A 26,808-nucleotide genomic window follows, 5' to 3' on the forward strand; every position below is an offset into this window, starting at 1 on the left:
TCTGAAAGCTCCATAAAAAGAGTAAAGAGAAGGAAGTAACCCAGTTTCATAATTAATATGCCTCCCTCAAAAAAAATCCCATTTCTGTGGTCTAACTTGGCAAGAACTATTGTTCAGGAAATAAAGGCAGATCTATTTGCCAACACAATTACTGTATCAGTATTTAACTTTAAAATAAACAGTGCTCTGCAAAGAGTTTTGAGCTATCTTATGGATAGAAGATGCTGTTAAATCCTGAATCTTTTGTTCTCTTATGTGAGCTTTATGGATAATTATTCCAAATATGTAAGGAATAATGGAAAATATCTTGAGCATGATACATCTTCATAGAAATTTAATAGCAGTACATAGAAAGGAAGGGGGAAAGGAGAGTTTTCAGAAGAGAGGATGAAAGAGAATAGCAGCTGGTGGTGCAATTTGTGTCTGGGTAAGTCTTTTTAAGGATCTTTTCTTGCTGAAATATTTACAAGAGGGAAGATTCCAATTGCTAAAAAGTATTTGTATCCAACTTTGCATGAGCTCTATTGAATGCTTTAGGTAAGAATAACTTCCAAAATGTATTTTGTACTTACTTTGTCATTCCTCGCAAATTAATTTTGGAATGGAACTTTTCATATTTAGTTTTGGACCCCAGAATTTTGTTTCTAAGTTGTACCTGTCAATTTTTGTGTCACTTCTGTATGGAAAACTCATGTGTTCAAACTTCCCCATATATTCAGATTGACTTCTGTGCAGCTATGTGACTGAAAAGAGAAGATCTGTTTTCTCAACACCATATGGTTTTAAATAGAGAAGAGACTCTTTGTCTGCTACAAGGACAGATGTGAAGAAAGATCCTACCATTTTATGTTCATGTCAGATGCAGAATATTGCATGGCATTGGTGAGTCACTGTGTTGTCTCCAATGGTGACTTTATATTTCTTCTTTCATTCTTAGTTGTTTTCCTTAGTGTTCTTTTTGGTCATCTTGATTCCAAAATTTAGTTTGCTCTTTGTCTTTTGAAAAACATAACAAAGAAATTTGCAATACAGGTGGGATGGTAAAACACCTTCTGAATCCACTCTTTTTCAAAAGGTTGGAAGAACAGATAGTACTTACAAGTTGCTCTGATTGTCAACAGATTCATATTCTGTCAAACCAAAAAGGAAAATCAGTTACATGTTTAGGGCACCTCAGTGAATGACTAACTATCAGCCTCCTCCCATTTAAATGGCTTTTAGGTCAAGCAACTCAGCATATTGCTATTTTCACAGAGATAAACAGTCTTTGAGTTAGCCAAGGCCCACAAACCAGACACCAAGGTGATTAGAAGAGCATAGCTAGGTGTGCTGTGCATCAGAGAGGTTTTGAAAAACAGTTTCATGACTGGTCAGGCTACAGTGTGACAGTTGTGTGTGTTTCTCCTTGATGCAAAACCTCCCCCTGTGTTGAATGTACTTCCCTGTAAGCCAATCCCCCTCTTCCCTTCAACCACAGCTGGCAAAGGAAATAAAGTCCCTATTGTTTTGAATCCATGGGGTGGGGGAAGAGGGAAGGACAAGGCCACATTGCATATTGTAGCCCCACTACAAATCAAAGCTGTTTGAATGACAGCCTTCTCTTGTTTGGCCCATCCTCTGGAGTGGAGTGGCTGGGTGCCTGGAGCCTCCCCTCTGCCCACGTTCTTGGGCATCTGAGTGAGGAGGATATGGAACTTGGCGAGGAGGGCAGGTGGTTATACAATAGATGCAGTGGCAGTTTGTGCTCTTATTGCCTTTCCTGCAGCTCCACCAGATGCCTGATCATGTCCGTTTGCTCCCCCATTAGCCTGAGCATCTCCTCCTGCGTGTTCTGATCACGCTCACTGTATGCTTTCCTGGCCTGCTTGAGTTTGGAAAACATGTCATCGCGAGTGTGGGTTTTTTTTCCTTCTAAAATGTGATAACCTCAGGAACAGCCATGATACGGGGAGCATAGAAACATTTACAGCTGCCGGGGGGATAAAAAGGGAGAGTAAAATTTAAGATGATACATTTCTGAGAACAAAAGGGAGACTCTTTCACATTGAATCAAACAATTCACAGCAGACAGCACATGTGCTTTAGGTACAAGGTTGCATTTTGCCTTTCATATTGAGCTCCTGCCGGTATGGTGACACATCACATATGTCTGGGCAACAGAATTCGGTTTCCAGGCAGCCATGGTAAGCCAAAGGGTTTGTGGGGTTGGCTTCTTCTGCCTTCATAACATGTGGGAATGGTTTCAAACTGCAGTGCCCTCCTTTCCCATAGCAAGCAATGCTAGTTGGGTTTGCCGTTTAAAAGGAGGGGGCTGCAGTTTTGTGTTGGATATGCAGCATACCCCTCCCCACACTGCGTGGCTATTCTCTGGGATGATCCCTTTTAGCCAAGCGCAAACATCCCAGCACGAATGGGGTCCTTTTACTGTTCCCTTACAAAAATTCCCCTATTTCAGCAAGTTGACTATGAATGATATCACTTTGCTGAGGCTGATACAGAAAGATAAAGACCGAATGTTGCATGAATGTGACCAAATCCCAGGACCATTCGCTGCCATGCTTTGTGCTGCAATGATTCCAGACTACTTGCTACTGGCTTGGTGTGGTAAAGGGTCCGGGAATCCACCTTGGGAGGGTATTGGCTCCAGGGTGATGAAAAGGCCCTGGCTGCTGGGGAGAATGCATTCTCTGCTTGCCTGCTGTGCATTCTCCTCCTCCTCCTCCTCATCCACAAAATCCTCCTCTGTGTTGTGTGAGACTCCCTCCTTGCAGGTGTTCACGGACAGTGGTGCGGTACTGTAGGGTCACCCCCTAGAATGGCATGCAGCTGATCATAGAAACGGCTTGTATGGGACTCTGACTTGGAGTGACTGTTTGCATCCTTGGTCTTTTGGTAGGCTTGCCTGAGCTCCTTAACTTTCACACAGCGCTGTTATATGTCCCTGTTGTAACCTCTCTCCATGATGCCCTGTGCAATTTTGGCATATATATCAACATTTCTTCTTTTTGATCGGAGTTCTTCCTGCACAGATTCTTCTTCTCATACAACAATCAGATCCAGTGTCTCCTGTTCTGTCCATACTGGAGCTGTTTTGTGATTCTGGGATTGCATGGTCACCTGTGCTGCTGAGCTTGCCATGTTGGCCAAACAGAAAATGAAATTTAAAGGTCTCAGGGCTTTTCCTGTCTACCTGGCTAGTGCATCAAAGTTGAAAGTGCTGTCCAGAGTGGTCACATTGGAGCACTCTTTGATAGCTCCCGGAGGCCAATACCATTGAATTGCACAACACTGCTTCTGCACTACCCCAAATTCAACCCAAGAAGGTCGATTTTAGTGCTACTCCCCTCACCGGGGAGGAGTACAGCAGTCTATTTTTAGAGCCCTTTAGGTCAAAGGAACAGGGTTATAAAATTGACCTAATTGCTTATAAAATCAACCTAATGCAGCTAAATTCTACCTAACCTCGTAGTGTAGACCAGGGCTTAGTGTTTGGAAGAGAAAATACAGAGTGATATTCAGAGGACATAAAGAAAATGTGTGAACAACATATTTTTAAAATTAAAATAGTTAATAAAGGTTTAGGGAGCTCTGTTTCACTCTTTCCAATTTACTGCTATTATTTTTCTACCCATATGATAAACTGAACATCGGAGGCTCTAGTTGATTAGAAGCTCATTTGGAAAACAGTCAAAATTATAAGATAGCCTGAATAATGAAGTGCTGCTTTCTATGAGTTGGGAGACAGTCTGTACAATAATTCAAAATATTTATGACCATTGTCAATGTTTCGTCAACAAGGCCTTAACTAATGGTTCTCGCATTGTTATGTTCTGGTGTGTCGCATCCAAAACTGTGATCTAATGATGAATATTAAATTGCTAAGGTTTGTGTGAGAAAGCAGAATGGAAGAGAATCGAACATCTGAATATGTGAAATTTTGAAGTGCAGAGAAGGAGTTAACCTGTAAAAGATTGTGGGACTGGGGTACAAAGTACTAGGGGGAATGGGGGAGAGTTTTGGAACCCTTGAAGTAATGTGACATGTACAAACTGTAGTTTTCTCAATATCACCTCTACAAATTCATGTAAGACTTCAGCTTTCTCCATGCACTGTTATTAGTGAAATAACTATAAATGTTGTTTCTGACTTGCAGAAGGCACTCACTGTAGTAATAACATGTTGGTATCTTACTGAGGAAGCAGCACCACCATCTTGAGCTCTTACACGGGTGCTCCCACAGCAGTTAGCAGCTGCAGTCTCTTTCCTTAACCTTATGTTTCTTGTCTGATTTGATTACTTGTCAATAAGAAATGGGTTGTGTTAAAGAGATAAGTAACAGTTTATCATTAAGGTGCAGTGGTGGTAGTAGTAGTGGTACCACAGTTAAATCCTATTGAAGAGTTCTGTTTGACAGATTTAAACCTTAATTTGGTTAAATCTCATTGAAATGGCCAAGAGTTCAGGATATAAATTTTGAACACAATTGGAATTTTTCATGGTGCTTTGGTGAAAAAGGAATTACTATGGAGAAAACAATGTGTCAGAAAATGATTCCTTTGGCATTTTTTTGACTAGATCTCACTTTTCTTTATATCCCATTGTTGAAACAAATCGAAAACCCTCTAGGATCTATCCTCTTCCCACATTGCTGCTCTTTATGTTCTGATTACCAGAATACCAATTATACATTGGAAGTTTTTGTCTGTAGATCATTTTTATGATGTTTTAACCATAATGAAAAATACATACACCAAGCTAAACACAGAAAGACTCACCAAATACCTCATTAGCCTCTGGGACAGTTCCTTCTGCTAGGAAAGCAAGGCCTAGCTGTTAAAATGTCACCTCTGTTAGCTATTGTTTAAATTCCCATGCATTTCACGATCCTTATTAGAGAGACAAACTGTGAATCCCAGTTTACAAGACATTTAGGTAAGAGCTGCTGAGTACTCTACTTCTATCCCCATTTTTCAAACATGCAGACACAGAACCCAAGTCTCTTACAAAACAAACACCATTCTTAGTAACTGAGCCACACTAGGGGACTATGACCAGCCTCAGATGCAAGCTGACATACATATATACTATGAATTGATAACACACACTTTCCCATTAAACTCTATAGTCAACATTAGTTTTTGAAAAAACAATATAACTACTTTTCAAAAAAGTGTCCAGTATCAATTGATTAATATGTTAATTCTCATTTAACAGTATCCATTCAAATAAATATTTAGACATCAAAATCAAGATAACAAAAATAACAAGTAATAATAATAATAAAAAAACAATCCACACATCAGAAGTTAAGGTTGTTCTGGGGTGAACAAATATGTCTTTCCTAATAAGTACGTAAGTATAAGTATAATTTGAGCAGTGTAAGATTTATGATGCCCTTAGCTATTCTCTTCATTGATTTAAAGTGCTTTGGTGATTACACAGTTGTTACTGGCAAAGTCAATCAGTTTTTTGACACAAAAAGTTACTTTTTGAATATTAATAAAATTACAGTATGTTTATCTACCATCTTTAGTACACAGGAATAATCTTAAAACAGCATGTTGAAAGAATTAGAAGCAAAATCAAATCTTTAATTCTAGCTGCCTGGGGCATATTTTAATTAAGTTATTTAAGTTGTTTCTTATTTGTTATACTGAAAAGTCACCTTTTGTATTTTGGTTCTAGTTAAACACATTTTTTCTTCGTGTTTGCTACTTAGTACATTGTTAGGAATCTAGTAGTTGCCTTATCACACGGTGATCATTCTAATCTGAAATGTGGCAAAGGTGGCCCCAGATGATTCAATGGAAGGTGTAAAATCTCCAGATACAGACAAGTATACAACATGTCCAGGGAGGGAAGGGTATTTCCTGATCCTAGGTTGTCATTAGTTGCCTATATGACCTGAAACCCGAGAGCTAATATTCCATGTGCATTTTTATCCTACCTAATGTAATTATACATGTTCTTATCCCTATAATTCCCTAATATTACTTAAATGCTGCTTAGTTATTTTCCTTTGGTATCTGCTGCATGAATTTTAAAAGTGATGCTTTAATTTCATTGGATATTCCTCTGTAATATTTATTGCTTCTGTCTTGTTGCTTCCTGGTCTGTATTTAACATTTTGATGACAGTATTTAAAATATTCAAGAGAAGAAAACTGTATGAAGATGTTATAGTTAGAGCTGTTCTTTCTACTTACTCAAAGATGGTTCTACTCTTTATAGCCAGAGATAAAAGCAAAGAGGGAATTGAAGAGACCACAGATCCTCTTGTTCTCTCTGGCTTAAGTAAGCAGTGTTCCCTCACAACTTCCCCTCTGTGGTGGGTCTGCTGAGAGCTCCTTCTCATGTTCTGATATACTCTAACCATTGTTTATAGCTGAGAATAAAAATGTGCCATTCTGCAATTCTATCATGACTCTCTCTCTTGAAAAACTTACCTGCCTGGGACATGTTACCTGAATTGATGTAAAATTTTGTTAAATTGTAACGTTGATTTGATGGGTATTCAAGTTAATTGGCAGAAAGAGCATTATACATTAAAAAGATGGAAGTAGGAAATGTCAAAAATCCCCCCCGCCATGAGCTTTGAATGTTCACTTCTGCCCCAGACCATAATAGAGCATTTACTGACTAGAACAGTGTTTCTCAAACTGGGGTCACCACTTGTGTAGGGAAAACCCCTGGTGGGCCGGGCCAGTTTGTTTACCTGCCCCGTCTGCAGGTCCGGCTGATCGCAGCTCCCACTGGCCGCAGTTTGCCGCTGCAGGCCAATGGGAGCTGCTGGAAGCAGCGGCCAGTAAGTCCCTAGGCCCACTCTGATTCCAGTAGCTCCCATTGGCCTGGAGCAGTGAACCACAGCCAGTGGGAGCCACGATCGGCCGGACCTGCGGACGGGGCAGGTAAACAAACCAGCCCAGCCCGCCAGGAGCTTTCCCTGGACAAGCAGCGACCCCTGTTTGAGAAACACTGGACTAGAGCACACCAAATAAATGAAAAGATCCATGTGTTCAATTTTTCCTGCAGGAAAGGTCAAGCAAGGTTGTTAGACAAACTATTGTCCATGAAACATTTGCTTATTCTTGACTCTGAGCTTACAGATGAGGATGTCTACTATTGATATTGCTACTGAGCCCCTGCTGCTTTTAAATTTTGTTCACATTTTTCTTGTGAAGTCTCCTGGTCCCTGATACCCAATAGGCAGTAACTTCTGACTTGAAAATATCTCACTAAATATGACATAAGTACTTATCTCACTGATGTGCAGAAATACATACACAAAGCAGATTCCAGTGACTGAAGGCAACAGTGGCATACAAAAAAGGCCATTAAAATTGAAGCTGTTATAGATATTTCCTATGCTAATCAGAGACCTGTAATAATATGAGTAGTAGTAGTATTTTATTATACTCATAGAATCATAAGATTGGAAGGGACCTTGAGAGGTCATCTAGTCTAGTCCTCTGCACTAATGGCAGGACTAAGTATTATCTAGACCATTCCTGATAGCTGTTTGTCTAATCTGCTCTTTAAAAAAATCACCAGTGATGGAGATTCCACAACCTCCCTAGGCAGTTTATTCCAGTGCTTAACCACCCTGACAGGAAGCTTTCCTAATGTCCAACTTAACCTCTCTTGTGCCAATTTAAGCTCATTGCTTCTTGTCCTATCCTCAGAGGTTAAGCACAACATTTTTTCTCCCTCCTCCTTGTAACAAACTTCTATATTATTATAATTAATATTGTTCTGTATTTATATTACAATAGCATGCAGAATTCCCAGTCAGATGATTGGAAAAATCAGTCTCCAGGGCCAATTTTCAGTTGACAGGATCCCCTGGATCCCCCTCAGTCAGATTTCAGAGCAGGGATCAATAGTACGGAGACAGCCATGTTTGCATTGATAGATGATCTTCTCCTGCCCACTGGCAAAGGCTATACATTTATACTCACCCTATTGGACACCACTGGTGGTATCTCAGACCTTTTGGTCACTAGATTCAGTTGTCCTGCCTCCAGGAGATGGCAGGGGTACATAGAAACTGAAGTAGCTCAGGCCCAACTATTAAGAGCATCCTAATAGGCAACTGTTTCTCCACCTTCAAAAGCCCTCTTCTGCGGACTCCTACAAGACAACATTGTTTCCCTCATCTACATGAAGCTACTAGAGGAACTCGTGAGGCAACATAGGCTGAAGTGCTGGCAGTACACACCCATCCAGTTTTCTAACTCATTTATGTCAAATGTAACCCGCACCATCTCTTGGTCTTCACAATACCCAGCTGAGGCCAGTGCCTGGATACTGGGCAGCTGGCTGAACCTGAACCCAGGCAAGATGTAAATCATGCTGGTTGGCAGGAGGGAAGTGTTTCAGAGAACTTTCCTCCTCCATAACATTTTCTTCTATTTGAGGGCATTTCTTCTATTGAGGGCATTATTTTATTATTATTTATTTATTTATTTTGTCCTCTGAGGGCCTTTTTGGACTCCTTGAGGCTAGAGGACGGTCAAATACCCATGTACAGGAAAAATATTAACTTCCAGAGCTGGCTGGCCAGATTACTGCTTATCTTAGCAGACGACAAGCACTTGTAACCTTTAAGCTTGATTACTGAAATTCATAATATCTTGGAGTGAAGCTACAAAGCACCAGCTGGCACAGAATGCAGCAGCCAGTCTCTGACTGAGCAACACAGGTTGTTGTGAGCTCTATACGTTCTCCTCCAAGGCTCCATACTTTGGCATACCTCCCCATTGAATAGAATTAGATTCAAGGTCTCTGTCCTCTATAGCACTGGTTTAGCTACCTCAGAGATTGTCTCTCCATAAGCATGACCACTACAGCAGTGCTCTCTCTCTCTCTCTCTCTCTCTCTCTCTCTCTCTCTTTTCTGTTGATTTCACACTGCCACCTATTACCATGGTGTCTGAGCATCTTCCATATAAAATCAATAGCAATGTAGAAGTTCTTAGTGGGCCTCATGAAGTCTTTGCCACTTCTCCCTTTTTGGTTCAAACTCTGCTGGGGATAGGTTATTTAATTAATTTACTTATTTGATAGGAGGGAGTTGGTAGGGGATTGGAAATAGAGGTATTTATATTGTGAGCATCATTTATGGCGGTAAGGCTTCCTCAAAGAGAGAGGCTTTTGTGATTTTTTTTCAAGATGTACATTCCACTGGAGCTGTCTTTAAACAAACAAACATACAAACAAAAAACAGTCAGGAAGAACTTGTGAGACAGGAGACATCTTTCTCATGAGTTATACCAAAATTATGTAAGTCCCTATCAGAAGAGTTTAAAATAGCCAATGGCATTGTTATTTGAAACTAAACACATATCTCATTTTCTCAAATTAACTTTTGCAAAATAGTTTTCCTAATTTTTAAAAAAATCCTATAAACTAAATAAGTAATTAAATCTAAAAGGAAAAGAGAAAGATTGTTTAAAAAGCTTGTAAGGGTACTCAGAGTATTGTTGGGAATAGTATAAGAACACAGTCTAGTAAACTTAGTTTGGAGAATGCTGGAACACCCATGACTATCTTGACAATAAAAAGGACAGAAATAATGTAAGATAAGAAATGCTTTGGGTGAAATTTCCAAAAACATGTTGTAGTTGTAAAGATTTTGACCGTTTTCTGTTGATGGAGTGGAGGGAACTGAGAAACTTCAGAATAGTGATTTGGAGGAATGATGTGACTGTTTTTAATGCAGCTTTAATTAAGTGTTACATGATCTTCCTAACAAAGAGAAATGGGGGAAAGGAAAGGTCAAAAGGATCATCACAATTATTGAGTAAATACAAAAGATTTGGAAATGGGAATTGTTTAAATATGCAAAGGTATAAAAGGTAAAAATTTTCTCCACTGAGAGAACATTATTTTTCTCTGACAATTTCAGAACTCTCAGTATCAAGTACTTCTGTAGCGTTTCTCTTGTCATTTTCTTGTTGTTAAACTGTTATGCTGGGATATCCTTGATTTTTTTGTAAGAAAGATGAGTCATAGCATACCCAGAAACTTGAAAACATCTGCCAGAGCAGACCTGTGTCCACTCATAATCTTGTGATCATTATAATACTACATACCAGGCCTACTATATATTTCGCAGACATACACAGGGTAAAGCTCATCCTTCTCCTTCAAAAGAAAAGGCCATTTCTACTGGAATCTCTAGATTCTAAAGAATCTCATTTACTAAAGAATCTATCTCCCAAGGTGCTGAGCACTATGGGCCAGATCCAGCAAAGCACTTAAAGCACATGATTAACTTTATTCTCATAGGTAGTCCCATTGCTTTTAATGGGATTACTCACATGCTTAAAGTTAATGTTGTTTTTGAGAGCTCTACTGAAGGTGCTCAACTCAACTCATTTGAGGAAATCTGAAATTCCATCCACTAGAGTGCAGTGATACACCCATAGACTACACATTGTGTCAGTCTCATGAAGTTAAAGTTTCTCCTCAAAAGTGTGTTCATGTGAGTTTAAGTAGGACATGAGGCTTCCAACCATGAACAGAAAAAAATGTGAGCTTTAACAGTAATCACTGGAGCCAATGGGTAATAACACCTGCCATGGAATATGTATATAAACTTGTATAATCCTGACAACCTCTTCTCCTAACCCTCATAATATAGTTACTTAGATACTACAGTGATGTGTGCTGTATGATAATCTACCAAAATACAATAGACTAGAAAGTTTTTCAGGTAATTTACACACCTCCATTCCACTTCTGGTGTATGTGCTCCCAGTGCACCAGAGTTGGGGATTTTTCTGATTTTTCAGCTGCAAGAAATCCATGCCAGTGAGTGATTACCATTCTACCTCCCTTAACTGTCTCAGTGAGGGTCACATTTGAGACCACTGAGAGATTTGCAGGGACTTCAAACCCCAGAAAGAAAGGACAGAGAGGTGAAATTATGCCACATCCTAATGGAGGCCAGCCTGCATCCACCTTCGGAACTTCCCGCTCAGGGTGGGCAACTAGTGCTTCGACATGGGTGAGGAGAGCCTATCTTGACATTGCTTCTGAATTGTCAGCATCTATCCCTGTCTCCAGTGCTGATAAGGAAGCACAGATGATCCAACCATTCATTGAAGGAGATGAATCTTGGCTCTGTTCAAAGATCAAGATCTCTGGCACCATCCACCAGTAAACAATCAGGAAAACAGGGCAGACTGTCTTCTGGGAAGAGACCCTCCCAGTACCAGCCTCTTCTCCTCAAGGGTTGTAGACTCTGGTATTCTGGCTATCGAAGCCAACAGTGCCCACTCCTTTGGTGCAACAGGAAGATATTTCAGTATAGATGATGCTAGAGACCTATGCAACAGTATAGGACCTACTATGTTTATTGCTGATGAACTCGTTGATGTTCCAGAAAAGAAGCTGACTGGCACCAGTGGATCCTTAGGCCCCTGCTACAGACTTATCAAGAGTTGATCTTATCTCTGAGGTACCATTGAGAATTATAGCTTCTGAATGAGAGGCTAGTTCACACGAGGCATTTCAGGAGATTATAATCAGTGCTAAGCAAGTCCCCCAAGACCAGACTCAAGTACTGGGACCTAGACCCACCTCACTATTGGTGTATCACCCTCCTATGTCTGGATTCTTTCTTCTCATCACCTGATGAGATTGTAGTGCTCTGGGATTCCTCACTTGTCCAGGATCATTACAGGGCTTATCAAGAACTTCTAAAAAGAGTATCTGCCTCACTTGATATTCCTGTTGAGTTGGATCAGGAGAGTTCATAAAGGCTGGTGGACATTCTGTGTTCAGCGGGGCCTTCTACAGTGGCTCTGCCTATCAGTGAGGCCATCCTAGAACCTACAAAATCTTTGTGGCAAATGCCATTCTCTCTGCCTTCTACATCTAAGAGAAATTTCTCATAACTATGAACATTTTTATACCCATCTTTCACTGTGTTCTTTAGTTGTCTCAGTAGTGAATGAAAGAGCATATCAGGGTCAACCTCTTCTACCCCAAAGATCATGAAGAAATTAGAGCTTCTTAGTAGAAAAATTTATTTTCTACACCTTTCTGTCACTAACTAACAAGTCTTATTGGCCGAATATGACTTCTCCCTCTGGGACAATGTATTAGAATTCTCAGAAAAGTTTCTAGAGGATGCCAGACAGGAATTTCAGGCCTTGTTAGACTACAGGGAACTACAGGCCAGTCAGTCTCACCTCAGTCCCTGGAAAAATCATGGAACAGGTCCTCAAGGAATCAATTCTGAACCACTTAAAGGAGGGGAAAGTGATCAGGAACAGTCAGCATGGATTTACCAAGGGCAAGTCATGCCTGACTAACCTAATTGCCTTCTATGATGAGATAACCGGCTCTGTGGATGAGGGGAAAGCAGCTATTTCTGGACTTTAGCAAAGCTTTTGATACAGTCTCCCACAGTATTCTTGCGAGCAAGTTAAAGAAGTACGGGCTGGATGAATGGACGGTAAGGTGGATAGAAAACTGGCTAGATGGTCGGGCTCAACGGGTAGTGATCAATGGTTCCATGTCTAGTTGGCAGCCAGTATCAAGTGGGGTGCCCCAAGGGTCGGTGCTGGGGCCGGTTTTATTCAATATCTTTATTAACGATCTGGAGGATGGTGTGGACTGCACCCTTAGCAAGTTTGCAGATGACACTAAACTGGGAGGAGTGGTTGTTACGCTGGAGGGTAGGGATAGGATACAGAGGGACCTAGACAAATTAGAGGATTGGGCCAAAAGAAATATGATGAGGTTCAACAAGGACAAGTGCAGAGTCCTGCACTTAGGACGGAAGAATCCCATGCACTGCTACAGACTAGGGACCGAATGGCTGGGCAGCAGTTCTTCAGAAAAGGACCTAGGGGTTACGGTGGACGAAAAGCTGAATATGAGTCAACAGTGTGCCCTTGTTGCCAAGAAGGCTAATGGCATTTTGGGTTGTATAAGTAGGGGCATTTCCAGCAGATTGAGGGACGTGATCATTCCCCTCTATTCAGCACTGGTGAGGCCTCATCTGGAGTACTGTGTCCAGTTTTGGGCCCCACACTACAAGAAGGATGTGGATAAATTGGAGAGAGTCCAGCGGAGGGCAACAAAAATGATTAGGGGGCTGGAACACATGACTTATGAGGAGAGGCTGAGGGAACTGGGATTGTTTAGCCTGCAGAAGAGAAGAATGAGGGGGGATTTGATAGCTGCTTTCAACTACCTGAAAGGGGGTTCCAAAGAGGATGGATCTAGACTGTTCTCAGTGGTAGAAGATGACAGAACAAGAAGTAATGGTCTCAAGTTGCAGAGGGGGAAGTTTAGGTTGGATATTAGGAAAAACTTTTTCACTAGTAGGGTGGTGAAGTACTGGAATGGGTTACCTAGGGAGGTGGTGGAATCTCCTTCCTCGGAGGTTTTTAAGGTCAGGCTTGACAAAGCCCTGGCTGGGATGATTTAGTTGGGTTTGGTCCTGCTTTGAGCAGGGGGTTGGACTAGATGACCTCCTGAGGTCCCTTCCAACCCTGAGATTCTATGATTCTATGATACAGTAAGCTAATGGATTGGACCTCTCCGCAAACATCCTTAGATGGGGCACATTTGTCTTCCAGAGCCAAGGCATCTGCAATATCTATGCACAGGTATTCATGGCTTCAGTCCTGTGTCTACTGCAAAAGATCCATCAGAAAATCTGAGATTTCCCATTTCAAGGTCCTACACTTTTCTCACAAACCACAGATGAGATGTTCTGCAGTCTCAAAGAGTTGAGGGTAAAGTTGAAATTGTTGAGAATTTACACAACTTTCCCTAAAGGAAACAATTCTGCCCTCAGTCTCTATGGAGATATCTGCCTTTCCCATGTAGGCAGACTGACCACTGTAGACCATGATGGAAAATCAAGAAAGGAAGACCAGCTCTTCCTGTTTTCTTCTTCAGTGGGTTCTTTGCTATAGTCAGGAAACCCCAAGCAGTCGGTTTCTGTTCAGATTTCTTCCTGATTTCAAAAGCAAAAAGGGGCCTCAGACCCTTCCTGGACCTGCAAAATTTGAATAAATACATAAAGAAAATGAAGGTTTCTGTGGTCATGCTTGCCTTTCTCACCACTTTCCTATATCCCAGCAACTGGTTTGTTGCCTTCAACTTGAAGAAAGCATCTTTCCATGTAGCTATCCATCAAAGACAAGGGCAATTCCTAACATTTCTGTTCAACATCACCCATTATTAATTTACAGTCTACCTTTCAGCCTGCATGCTGCCCTGTGAGTATTTTCAAAATATAGCTGAATTCCTAAGCAATGCAAGTATGCAAGTATTTCCTTACCTGGACAACTGGCTAGTAAGAGGTCAATTCAAGCTCCAAGTACATGTCAGTATGTCCAAGATCTGATACTTCTTCAGTGTTCTGGATCCATTGATCAAACAGGACAAGTCAATCTTCACCCCAGTTCAGAGAACAAAGTTTATAGGATTGACCCTGGATTCTACAGTAGCCAGGGCATTTGTACCTCAAGACAGATTCCATACAATATTAAACAAACCCGTCCCCTTACAACAGTAAGAAAGTGCCTCATATTACTGGGGCAGATGGCCTCCTGCATGTATGTGGCTTGGCATGTCCGACTTTAACCAGCCATGAAACTGAGACAAAGTCAGTGTACTCTCCAGCCCATCATTCAGTGGACATGCTGATTTAAGTACCTGCAGGTGCACTAGCCTTCTTGGATTAGTAGATGAATCTTGTCAATGTGTGTATAGAAATCCTCTTCACTCACCCGTCACCCGCACTGACTCTGGTTACAGACACTTCTTCTTTAGGCTGGGAAGCTCATCTAAGGAAACTCTAGGTCTGTGCTCTCATCAAGATTTGGTTCCCCACAAAAATGTTCAGGCCAGATCAATAGCTATTGATCTGGCCTGTTTCAGCTTTTCTCCTTCCCATCCAGGGAGAAATTCTGCAAGTCCTCATGGACAAACTGCAGTAATGTTCTACCTGAACAGACAGTGCATGACCAGCTCAGACTATCTCTGTCAAGAATTGAAACATCTTTTTGAGATTTTTATCACCAATGCAGTTCATCTCAAAGCCTCCCACTTTCCTTGTGTCCAGAACAGCTTGGTGGATCACCTGACCAGGTCGCTCAGCAGAGATCATGAATGGTGTCTCAGAACAAATATCATGAGAATCATTTTTTTATAAACTTGGATGATCCCTCACATAGACCTATTTGCTACTTGTCTGAACAAAAAGTGCTAGTTCTTTTGTTCCAGGGCAAGTCACAGTCAGGGATCACTGACATATGCTTTCCTACTTTCTTGGAAAGACAAAAAACACTATGGCTTCCCTCTCATTCTGCTACTTCCCATGGTGCTGTACAAGCTTAAGCAGGATCATGTTCACATGATCCTCATAGCACCCGATTGACCTCACTGGTATTTGTTCTCCAGTCTGCTAAGCCTCTCTGGCAGGTGTCCTCTGATGCTACCTATAGGACCCGACCTGATTTACCAGGTCCACGGTCAACTGCTACTTCCCAACCCAGCCACATTCTATCTAGCAGCCTAATGTCTAAAGAGGCGAGTGCTCACAGAATGTGCAAAGCGTTCTCCTGAATATCAGGAAGGAATCTAATTGATAAGCTTACCTATTAAAGTGGAAACTATTCTCCTTATGGTCAAGAAGAAGGGTGTTTTGCTTGTCCTGGCCTCTATCCAAAATATTTTGGACTGTTTGTTCCAGCTGAAACAACAAGACCTATGGATTAGCTTAATCGGAGTTCAGGTGGTAGCTCCCTCTGCTTTCTAGATGCCAACTGCAGGCTGCTCAGTTTTTTCTGATCCTATGTCATTAAAATTCTTAAAGAGTTTGAACAGATTATATCCTCATGTCATGGATCCTATTCCTCCCTGGGACTTAAATCTATTGTTAACATGTTTGATGGGTCTGTCCTTTTAACCAATGACTGCCGTCTCTTTACCGTCTCTTTCATCTATCTATGAAAGCAGCATTTTTGGTAGCTATTACCTCCATGAAAAAGATAGCAGTGTTACAAGTGTTGGCAGATGACCCTCCTTACACAGTTTTTTTTTTAAATAAAGACAAGATATTATTAGCTCTACATCCAAAATTCCTGACTAAACTAGTATTTGAGTTTCACCTCAATCAAGCTATTAACTTACTTTCCTTCTCTTATGCCCCAGTCTCATGTGGATGAGGAGAGACTCCAGAATTTGGATGTTAAATGAGCATTGGCTTTTTACTTGAACAGAACTAGGTCTTTTAGGTCCTCATCCCAGCTGCTTGTGTCAGTTGAGGACAGGATGAAAAGCCTTCCAGATGCAGAGAATTTCATCCTTGATTTCATCCTGCATTCATCTGTGCTATGACATTACCAATGTACCCCCTCCACCCCCAAAACAGGATGATAGCACACTCTACAAGGTCTCAAAGATGTAAAATAAAAAGCTATGAACCTATTCTGTAACTGTTATTCTTCAAGATGTGGTGCACATGTCCATTCCATGATCCACCTCCCTTCTTCTGTATATCAGAATCTGTCCAATAAAAATGGAACTGAGGGGGACCTGGAGCAGTTTTTCCCTTTATATCATTGTGCAGTTGTGGCTGAAGGCACATCTGCCGCACACAACAGGTACCCGCTAAGGGAAAAATATCTGACTGAGGTGCACTGGACACACACACACCTGAAGTGGAATGGACATGTGCAACACATCTTGACTAACCGGTTACAGAACAGGTCAGTAATCATTTTTTCATAAGTATTAGTTTCTTAGTTGTGCCTATCTGTACTTCAAAGGCAATAGCCAGATGCCAATGTTTATGATCCTCTGGCCATCCAGGACTTCATATTCATCACTATACTACATAGCACAGCCACCAAGAACTGTTGGTCAACTTTTGGAATTCAGGTTCTTCTATTCCAAAAATAGAGGCGCTTACAGTGTAGTTAGCATTGACCAATCCATTAGTTGCTAAAAATAGTCCGGTGTTTTTGGTTGGCAGATTGGTTAGGAACTGATCCAAATGTTCTTCTAATTATCCATTATAATCAAATATTCACCAAATAGCTTAGATATACTTTGTCAAGATAAAGGATGTCTGTGAACTCTATTATTTAAGCATTCACTTTTTGTTATTCATACTATGTGATTGTTCCTACAAATGGCAGGCACAAGCAGGGCCCAATGCAGCTGCAACAGGAAACCCTGTTGTTGCTCAGACAAACTTCCTCTGCCTCCTTCTGGATTAAATAGCATAGCTGGACCAATCGGTGGAACCAGGCAATCCTCCAATCAGAGCTTCCGTTGGTGGTGCCTTGGTGGGGGCTATAGTCCTAGTAGCTTCTCAGCACAGCAGGTTTCAGTAGACAGTGAGTGGAGACCAGGATGCAGCAGCTGTCTGGGAACTCCCAGGCCTCGTTTGAAGACCCAGGACATCACAAATAGTCTATGTGCTGCTTTTCTGCAGAAAACTGTTCATAGAGTCAAGGATAAATTATGACTTTTCCTACTTTCACATGATATATGTTAGTATCCTTTGTTCTAATAACATAACTTGCAAATGAATAACCGATCCAGAAGAAGACAAATTGTGTTTAAATGGCTGCTTTTAATTTTATGTAATCATTATGAAAACTCAGAGGCAATTTCTGAGAAATGATGCACCTTTAGAGGTTTTGTTAGCATTACAAATATGCACAACCCTTGGGTTTAAACTAGCCCTATTGCATGTGCAATTTTTTACACTTTATAGAATGCTGCCCTTGAATTATAAAATGCTTATATATGAGAACAAGTCATGACAACTGATGTATATCTCCTACCTCATTAGTGCTAACAACATTTTTGTTCTTTAAAAAGCTATTCTTTGATTTTTGTAGATTTAGAGGAACAGAGGCATTGGATGCAGTTAAGGGGCTCTGAATATTTGTTTATATTAATGAATGAATTTATGTATAATGAGTATTTTCCTTGGAAAATGTTGTAAACAGGATATAAACTATATTTAATCAAAATATTTTACATGCACTGTTATAGACTGACCAACAAAGTGTAAAATCTTTGGGATGAGTTAAGAGAACATTCCCATTGCTAGAATAACTTTGTTTTAACCATTCCCAATCAGAATCTAAACTACATATACCATCTCAGGGTTTGTTCCAAATGCTGTTTGGAAGTTTCTGTTCCAAAATACTTTTAAATTAAAAATTAAAAAATGAGCTTACTTGCCTATGCCTGGCTTTTTCTATGCAGAAAAGTTTCTGTTTCTTTACATCCCCTGCTTCCAAACCATCTTTGACCAGAGCTAAGGCTATGTAATATTGCTACCATGATGGACATTTCCCACCTTGCTCTGTTTTCTGAAAGTGAGACACCCCCAGGGGTCAACCTGATCTCTCATTATTCAGGGGATAGGGAAATTTCAGCCTTCCCTGTTCAAGGAATGTTGGCCTTAAACCCTAGATATTGGGTCTGCATAATGGGCTTCTTTAACCCCAGACTGCTTCTCTCAGTCTACTTCATCTTTGTCAGTGATAAGGCTTCCTTTCCTTTTTAGACAAGCCTTAAACTGGCCTAACCTGGGTGACAGTGTCTGGAAAATTTCCACTCACAAGTCTCAATGGCCTATATAAGCCTTTACATGCACAATGTATATGCTGTTACATCCTCACAAAAGGCCCCAGTTCATCAGCCATATAAATATGGGACAAAGTTCCATAAGTAATGGATGAACTTTCCTTCTCAAATTTGTATTAACTTGACACTGACCCTTCAAGTATGTTATTCTGGTGGCACACATTTCCAGCTTGCCTCTGCACAGAGTGACTTGTCCCCCAATACCAATAACTTTCCAGTGCTTTCTATTTGTAGCCCATTTCCAGCTGTCCCGTGAAGCTGAGTGGTTGTATAGATGATGATGTGTGCTTCCCAATTTGGCTTTGAGTCTCAGTTAAAAAACAAATATAACTACAATTTTTATGTCTCCTTTATGCAAGCAGGAAAATATAATGTAAAATGTCACTTTCCATTGTCAGCAGAAATATAAACTTTGTAATGATGAAATCTGTTTGTAAATTGCAGATCTTGTAAGAAAAATCTACATATTTTTAATCCTCATACAAGAAACAAGAACAAGGAGAGATAAATTTGCACTTCATATCAGAGATAATGCTATGCTGCAATTACATGAAAAAACCTAGTGGACAAAGGGATATGTTGGCCAAGTATACACTTTCTCAAATTGCACAGCTATATTTCAAGAATTAGTGACTCAGCTTCTCTCTCTCTCTCTCTCTCTTTTTATGCATAGTGTTCCATTAACTAGGAGCACTATTCAGGAATAGCATAAATATTATCCATCTTTCATCATATTTCTCTATTTACCTTCACTATTTCAAAGTAACAAGCAAAATGAAAATGGCGGGAAAAGAAGCAGCTCAGGATGAAAATTCGCCACTGATTTGCTGTCATTTCTAGTTGCAAGTTTGTGCCAGCAATCAATTAATTTTCTGTTCAGCTCCTTCTTTGACAGTTGTTCTTGATAGAGAAACATGTGTTACCTTCAGGAAGTATAAACTTTCTTTTTTTTTTTGTATTTGTTCTACCATACGTCTCAGGAGTTAGTAAATAACCACTTGAACACCCAGCTGCTAATACATTCATTAAAAATTGTTGTACTACGAGGAGCAGGCAGGGCAATAGAAAGGGCCCCTTTTGCCAATAATCGGTGTCTGTCATACAGCATGATAGTGGCTTCTAGCTGTAACTAAGGGTATGTCTACCCTATGAAATTAGGTCGATTTTATAGAAGTCGATCTTTAGAAAGTGATTTTATACAGTCAATTGTGTATGTCCCCACTAAGTGCATTAAGTCGTTGGAGTGCATCCTCAATACCATGATTAACATCGACTCACAGAGTGGTGCACTGTGGGTAGCTATCCCACAGTCCCTGCAGTATCTGCTGCCCCATTGGAATTCTGGGTTAAGCTCCCAATGCCTGATGGGGCAAAAACAATATTGCGGCTGGTTTTGGGTACATGTCGCCAGTCTCCCCTCCCTCCGTGAAAGCAAAGACAGACAATCGTTTTGCACCTTTTTTCCTGGGATACCCATGCAGGTGGCATAGCATGGAAATCATGGAACCCGCTCAGCTCACCACTGCTGTTGTGAGCATTGTAAACACCTCGCGCATTATCCTGCAATATGTGCAGAACCTGGCTAGGAGATGCCAGGAGGAGGACATGGACATGGACGTTCCTGAAAGCAATGGATGTGGCAATTGGGACGTCATGCAGGCAATGGGGCAGGTTGATACAGCGGAATGCTGATTCTGGGCCTGGCAAACAAGCACAGACTGGTGGGACCAGATAGTGTTGCAGGTACGGATGATTCCCAGTGGCTGCAAAACTTTTGCATGCATAAGGCCACTTTCCTGGGTACTTTCTGAGTTGCTTTCTCCCACCCTGAAGCACAGGAATTCCAAGATAAGAGCTGCGCTGACAGTTGAGAAGTGAGTGGTGATAGCCCTGTGAAAGCTTGCAACACTTGACTGCTACCTGACAGTCAGGAATGAATTTGGAGTGGGCAAATCGACTGTGGGAGCTGCTGTGATCCAAGTAGCCAATGCAATCACTGACCTTCTGTGAACAGGGGTAGTCACTCTAGGAAATGTGCAGGTCATAGTGGATGGCTTTGCTGCAACAGGGTTCCCTAACTGTTGTGGGGCAATAGATGGAACACATATCCCTATCTTGGCTCTAGACCACCTTGCCAACCAGTACATAAACCGCAAGGGGTACTTCTCACTGGTGCTGCAAGCACTGGGGGATCACAAGGGACATTTCACCGACATCAATGTGGGATGGCCGGGAAAGGTGAATGACGTTCACATCTTTAGGAACTCCAGGCTGTTCGAGCAGCTACAAGAAGGGACTTACTTCCCAGACCAGAAAATTACCATTGGGGATGTTGAAATGCCAATAGTTATCCTTGGGGATCCAGCCTACCCCTTAATGCCATGGCTCATGCAGCTGTACACAAGCAGCCTGAATAGTAGTAAGGAGCAGTTCAACTATAGGCTGAGCAAGTGCAGAATGGTGGCTGAATGTGCCTTTGGACATTTAAAAGCTCCCTGGTGCTGTTTGCTGACTAGGTTAGACCTCAGCGCAACCAATATTCCCATTGTTATTGCTGTGTGCTCCATAATATCTGTGAGAGTAAGGGGGACACATATGTGGCAGGATGGGAGGTTGAGGCAAACCGCCTGGTGGACGATTTTGAGCAGCCAGACCCCAGGACGATTAGAAGAGCACAGCTAGGTGCGCTGCACATCATAGGGGCTTTGAAAACAAGTTTAATGACTGGCCAGGCTACAGTGTGACAGTTGTGTGTATTTCTCCTTGATGGAAACCCACCCCCTTTGTTGATTTTAATTCACTGTAAGCCAATCACCCTCCCCCGCTTTGATCATAGCTGGCAAAGGAAAAAAAATCACTTTTCTTTCTTTAATAATTAAAAAAAAGTGAGATAACTGACAAGGTAGCCCGGGAGGAGTGAAAGACAAGGCCACATTGCTTATTGTAGCCACACTACAAATAAAAACTGTTTGAATGACAGCCTTCTGTTATTTGGGCCATCCTCTGGAGTGGAGTGGCTGGGTGCCCGGAGCCTCCCTCATCCCGCATTCTTGGGTGTCTGGTTGAGGAGGAAATGGAACTTGGGGAGAAGGGCAGGTGGTTATACAGTGGATGCAGTGGCAGCCAGTGCTCTTGTTGCCTTTCTTGAAGCTCCACTAGATGCCCAATCATGTCCGTTTGCTCCCCCATTAGCCTCAGCATCACCTCCTGCCTCTTCTCATTGTGCTCACTTAATGCTTTCCTGGCCTCTGTCACTGAATGCCTCCATGCATTCAGCTGTGCCCTATCAGTGTGGGAGGACTGCATGAGCTCAGAAAACACATCATTGCGAGTGTGTTTTTTTCACCTTCTAATCTGTGATAATCTCTGGGATGGAGATGATGGGGGAGCATAGAAACATTTTTCACCTATGGGGAGATAAAAAGAGAGAGTAGAATTTAAGAAGATACATTTCTGAGAACAAAAGTGAAACCCTTTCACAGTGAATCAAGCAATTCACAGAAGACAGCATATGTGCTTTAGGTACAAGGTCGCATTTTGCCTTTTATATTGAGCGCCTGCCGGTATGGTGACACATCATATATGGCTGGGCAACAGAATTTGGTTTCCAGGCAGCCATGGTAAACCAAAGGGTTCGTGGGTCTGGCTTCTTCTGCCTTCATAAAACGTGGGAATGGTTTCAAACTGCAGTGCCCTCCTTTCCCATAGCAAGCAATGCTGGTTGGGTTTGCCATTTATAAGGAGGGGCTGCGGTTTTAGGGTGGATGTGCAGCACACCTCTCCACCCCCCACTGCATGGCTATTCTCTGGGATGATTCCTTCACCCATCCCCCCACCATGTGTCTATTCTCTGGGATGATCCCTTTTAGCCAAGCGCAAACATTCCAGCATGAATGGGGTCCTTTTACTGTTCCCTTACAAAAATTCCCCTATTTCAACTGGGTGACCATGAATGATATCACTATCCTGAGGTTAACACAGAAATATATAGGCCGAATGTTGCTTGAATGTGACCAAAAGCCTAGGACCTTTCGCTTCCATGCTTTATGCTGCAATTATTTCAGACTACTTGCTACTGGCTCGATTGTGGTAAAATGTCCTACCGTGGAGGACGAAAAAAGCAGCCCTCCCCAGAAACCTTCTGCAAAGGCTTTCAGAGTAACTCCAGGGGAGCTTAATGGAGATGTCCCTGGAGGATTCCCGCTCCATCCCCAGACATGTTAACAGACTTTTCCAGTAGCTGTACTGGCTGCAAATGCATCCCAAGTCTTCAGGGCAATTCAAACATTAAACACTATTGCTTTTAACCCCTGTAGTGTAATTACAAATGTTCACTCACCAGAGGTGTCTTCTCCAGCTTCAGGGTCCAGGAACCCGCCTTGGAACGTATTGGCTCCAAGGTGATATTGGCTCCAGGGTGATAAAAAGGTCCTGGCTACTGGGGAAAACGAGTTCTCCCCTTGCCTGCTGCACATTCTCCTCCTCCTCCTCCTCTACTCATTCAGAAAATCCTCCTCCCTGTTCCGTGAGACTCCCCCCTTGCAAGTGTCCATGGACAGTGGTGGGGTAGTGGTAAGGTCCCCCCTAGAATGCCATGCAGCTGATCATAGAAGCAGCATGTATGGGGCTCTGACCCAGAGTGACCGTTTGCCTCCTTGGTCTTTTGGTAGGCTTGCTTGAGCTCCTTATCTTTCACGCAGCACTGCTGTGTGTCCCTGTTGTAGCCTCTCTCCATCATGCCCTGTGTGATTTTTTTCATATATATGGCATTTCTTCTTTTTGATCAGAAATTGGCCTGAACAGAATCTTCTCCCCATACAGCAATCAGATCCAGTGTCTCCAGTTTGGTCTATGCTGGAGCTTGTTTGCGATTCTGGGACTGCATGGTCACCTGTGCTGCTGAGCTCGCCATGCTGACCAAACAGGAAATGAAATTCAAAATTTCCTGGGGCTTTTCCTGTGTACCTGGCTAGTGCATCGGAGTTGAAAATGCTGTCTAGAGCGGTCACATTGGAGCACTCTGGGATATCTCCTGGAAGCCAATACTGTCTAATTGTGTTTACACTACCCCAAATTCCTCCCAAGAAGGTTGATTTTTGTGCTACTCCCCTTGCCAGGGAGGAGTACAGCAGTTGATTTTAAGAGCCCTTTAGGTTGACAGAACGGGGTTAGTTGTGTAGACGCATTGCTTACAAAATCGACCTAACCTCCTAGTGTAGACCAGGGCTAAGAGCTCATTACAAACATTCTTATGGGTAATCAAAGCAGTGGAGGAGCTATTCAAATGCAAGTTGAATGTATACACCACAAGGATAACATGCTTAGAAAGTTAGTGTCGAATACTAATTATTTGAAACATCTTCACATACACTATATGATTATATGCATGGAGATCAAAAGCATTAAAATGTAAGTGTTAAATTTAAATAGTTAAGGAGAATACACCTGTAAGAAAAAAAATAGAAAATCGACTTTAATCATCATACTTGAAGCTACTTGGCATCCTTAATTATCTATAGTTGTAAGTAACAATGAAGGAAAAAGTGAACTTTTGGAGCTACTGCTAGAGATGAAAATATATTAGGGCCCAGCTGTGTCACACTTACGCATATTGAACAATATCATGCTATGCACAGCATCTCATTGATTTCAAAAGGACTGCTCGTGTAATAAGGTGCTATTTCCTGTAAGTGAGACTGGCAAGATTGGGCTCTTATTTTAGAGAGGAATATTTTGTATTCTAAGTACTTTATTGTCTTTTAATATTACCCCATTAATGGCTGCTAAACAATGGTTTCCACTGATAAAACTGAAGCACATTTTTTATTACTTTCTCCTCTATGGGAAAAAGACAATTTACTAGTTTTAATGAGGAAAAAAAAATCAAGTGCTTCACCTAAGTAAAAATTTCACTTGTATTTCTCATCCTAACAGGAAGACAGGTGAGATGAAAATTGGAAGCATTAAACTAGAATTGCGTGTCAGATGTTAATAAACAATGTATTTTGACTCACTCTCTTGCACTAGTTCACTTTTTGTATCATGTTCTTCTTTCCTTCATCTTTGGTGGTTCTTGTGTTTATTTCGTTTACTTTCATGTTTTATTCTATAATTTTGTCTAATATTTTAACGACTACAACTGTTTAGTTCTGTGCCTAACTGTTTTAGGAGTTTGATACTCATCATTCTGTGGGTGTGATGCTGGCAGACCAAGTGCCAGCTCATCCCAGAGCCCCAGGCCAATTGACTTATGTATTAGTATAGATCGAAGCAATTGTTAAATATATAAGATTGTATTTGGTCTTTAAATTTCATGAAAACTAGTAGGATGTTACTTGCATTGTTTTCACTTATTTGTATCCCGTTATAATGTAGTCGTAAACATTTACATTGTGTTTACCTGTGTCTAAACAACCCATATAAAGAGAAAGAAGCCTTGTGGAATGCAAATGAAGAACTTTAATAGAAAAGTGCTAATTTCAAAGCAAGTGGTCCTTGTGCTTGATGATTGGAAGTCAAAGACTACAAATGCGTTCCTCACTCTCCATCATCAAAGGAAAAGCCCACCTGGGTAGTAACATGGAGAGCTTGTTTTCTTTGAGAAGAAGCTGTAAGTATGGATTCAAGTTAAAATCCTTTATCTCTGTCTGGACTGTTTGAACTCTTACAAGGAAGTGTACCAGATGCAAAGTGGAGATCCTCAGAGACAATCTGTGAACGCTGAAAAGATTTTTGGGCAATTGACAGTTTATTATATCACTGCCACCATTTTGAATTACAATTTGTGACTCACCCATTAATGTATTTTACTTGCTTTAACCTCTCAGTAACTCTCATTTCCTTTTCTTAGCTAATAAAATTTAGTTAGTTTAATATAGAATTGGCTACCAGCGTTGTCTTTGGTGTAAGATCTAGAATCTACATCTCACACTTTCCTGACTACCGTACCCCTTTCAGGGTCTGAAGTCCAAGCCCCGCTGCCTGGGGATCAAGCCCAAGCCCCACCACTTGGAGCTGAATCCTGAGCCCCACTGCCTGGGTCTGAGGCATGTAACTTAGCTTTGTGGGGCCCTCTGTGGCATGGGGCCTTGAGCAATCGCCCTGCTTTCCACACCCTAATGTCGTCCCTGCATTTGCAACCCCCTCTAAACCTAAACCTCGCAATCTCCTGGTTAAGGACCACTGATCTAGGGTACCAGTTGATCTGTAAGATATCTTACAGATGTCTGGGGTAAGACACTGGTCTCTTGGGACTGAGATCAAATGATGAGGTGTGATTTTTAGTTTAAGTGACCTTTTATCATGAAGTCCAAGTTTAATATAGAATTGGCTACCAGCGTTGTCTTTGGTGTAAGATCTAGAATCTACATCTCACACTTTCCTGACTACCGTACCCCTTTCAGGGTCTGAAGTCCAAGCCCCGCTGCCTGGGGATCAAGCCCAAGCCCCACCACTTGGAGCTGAATCCTGAGCCCCACTGCCTGGGTCTGAGGCATGTAACTTAGCTTTGTGGGGCCCTCTGTGGCATGGGGCCTTGAGCAATCGCCCTGCTTTCCACACCCTAATGTCGTCCCTGCATTTGCAACCCCCTCTAAACCTAAACCTTGCAATCTCCTGGTTAAGGACCACTGATCTAGGGTACCAGTTGATCTGTAAGATATCTTACAGATGTCTGGGGTAAGACACTGGTCTCTTGGGACTGAGATCAAATGATGAGGTGTGATTTTTAGTTTAAGTGACCTTTTATCATGAAGTCCAGTGTGTCTAGGTGGCAAGATAAACTGGAGACTATAAGGGGACTGTCTGTGATTCCATGGTATGACTGTTGTTGTGATCCAGGAGTTCACATTTGTCACTGGCTTGGTGAAATCTCATTATAGCACACACCACCAGTTTGGGGTGTCTGGCTGTTTTCTGATAGGCTCCCCTGAAGTAAGCACTCATAGTCTTGAGCCACTCTAGACAGCGTGACAGTGGAATCAAATCCTTAATCTCACATTTAATCAAACATATTTTTCAGTGACCAATAAGCAGCACAATAATCTCACTTCAGTGCAACCATTACAGCTAAAGAGATTTTCCAGAAGTGCATCAAAGAGATCCCGATACATACACAACATAGACAGCTTCTTATATGTATATTTTGTCTTTTAAATGTTTCATTTATC

At 41.6% G+C, this 26,808-nt stretch overlaps 1 long non-coding RNA gene across 1 annotated transcript; it reads left to right on the plus strand.

The window, feature by feature from the left end:
* The first annotated feature begins 751 nt into the window (after positions 1–751).
* Positions 752–24,653, plus strand: LOC120397826. The gene is made up of 2 exons (XR_005594025.1): positions 752–882; positions 24,575–24,653. It is a non-coding gene; the product is annotated as an uncharacterized LOC120397826 (long non-coding RNA).
* Positions 24,654–26,808: the final 2,155 nt, after the last annotated feature.

Source organism: Mauremys reevesii, linkage group 1, assembly GCF_016161935.1.
Source record: "Mauremys reevesii isolate NIE-2019 linkage group 1, ASM1616193v1, whole genome shotgun sequence".
Taxonomy (NCBI): domain Eukaryota; kingdom Metazoa; phylum Chordata; order Testudines; family Geoemydidae; genus Mauremys; species Mauremys reevesii.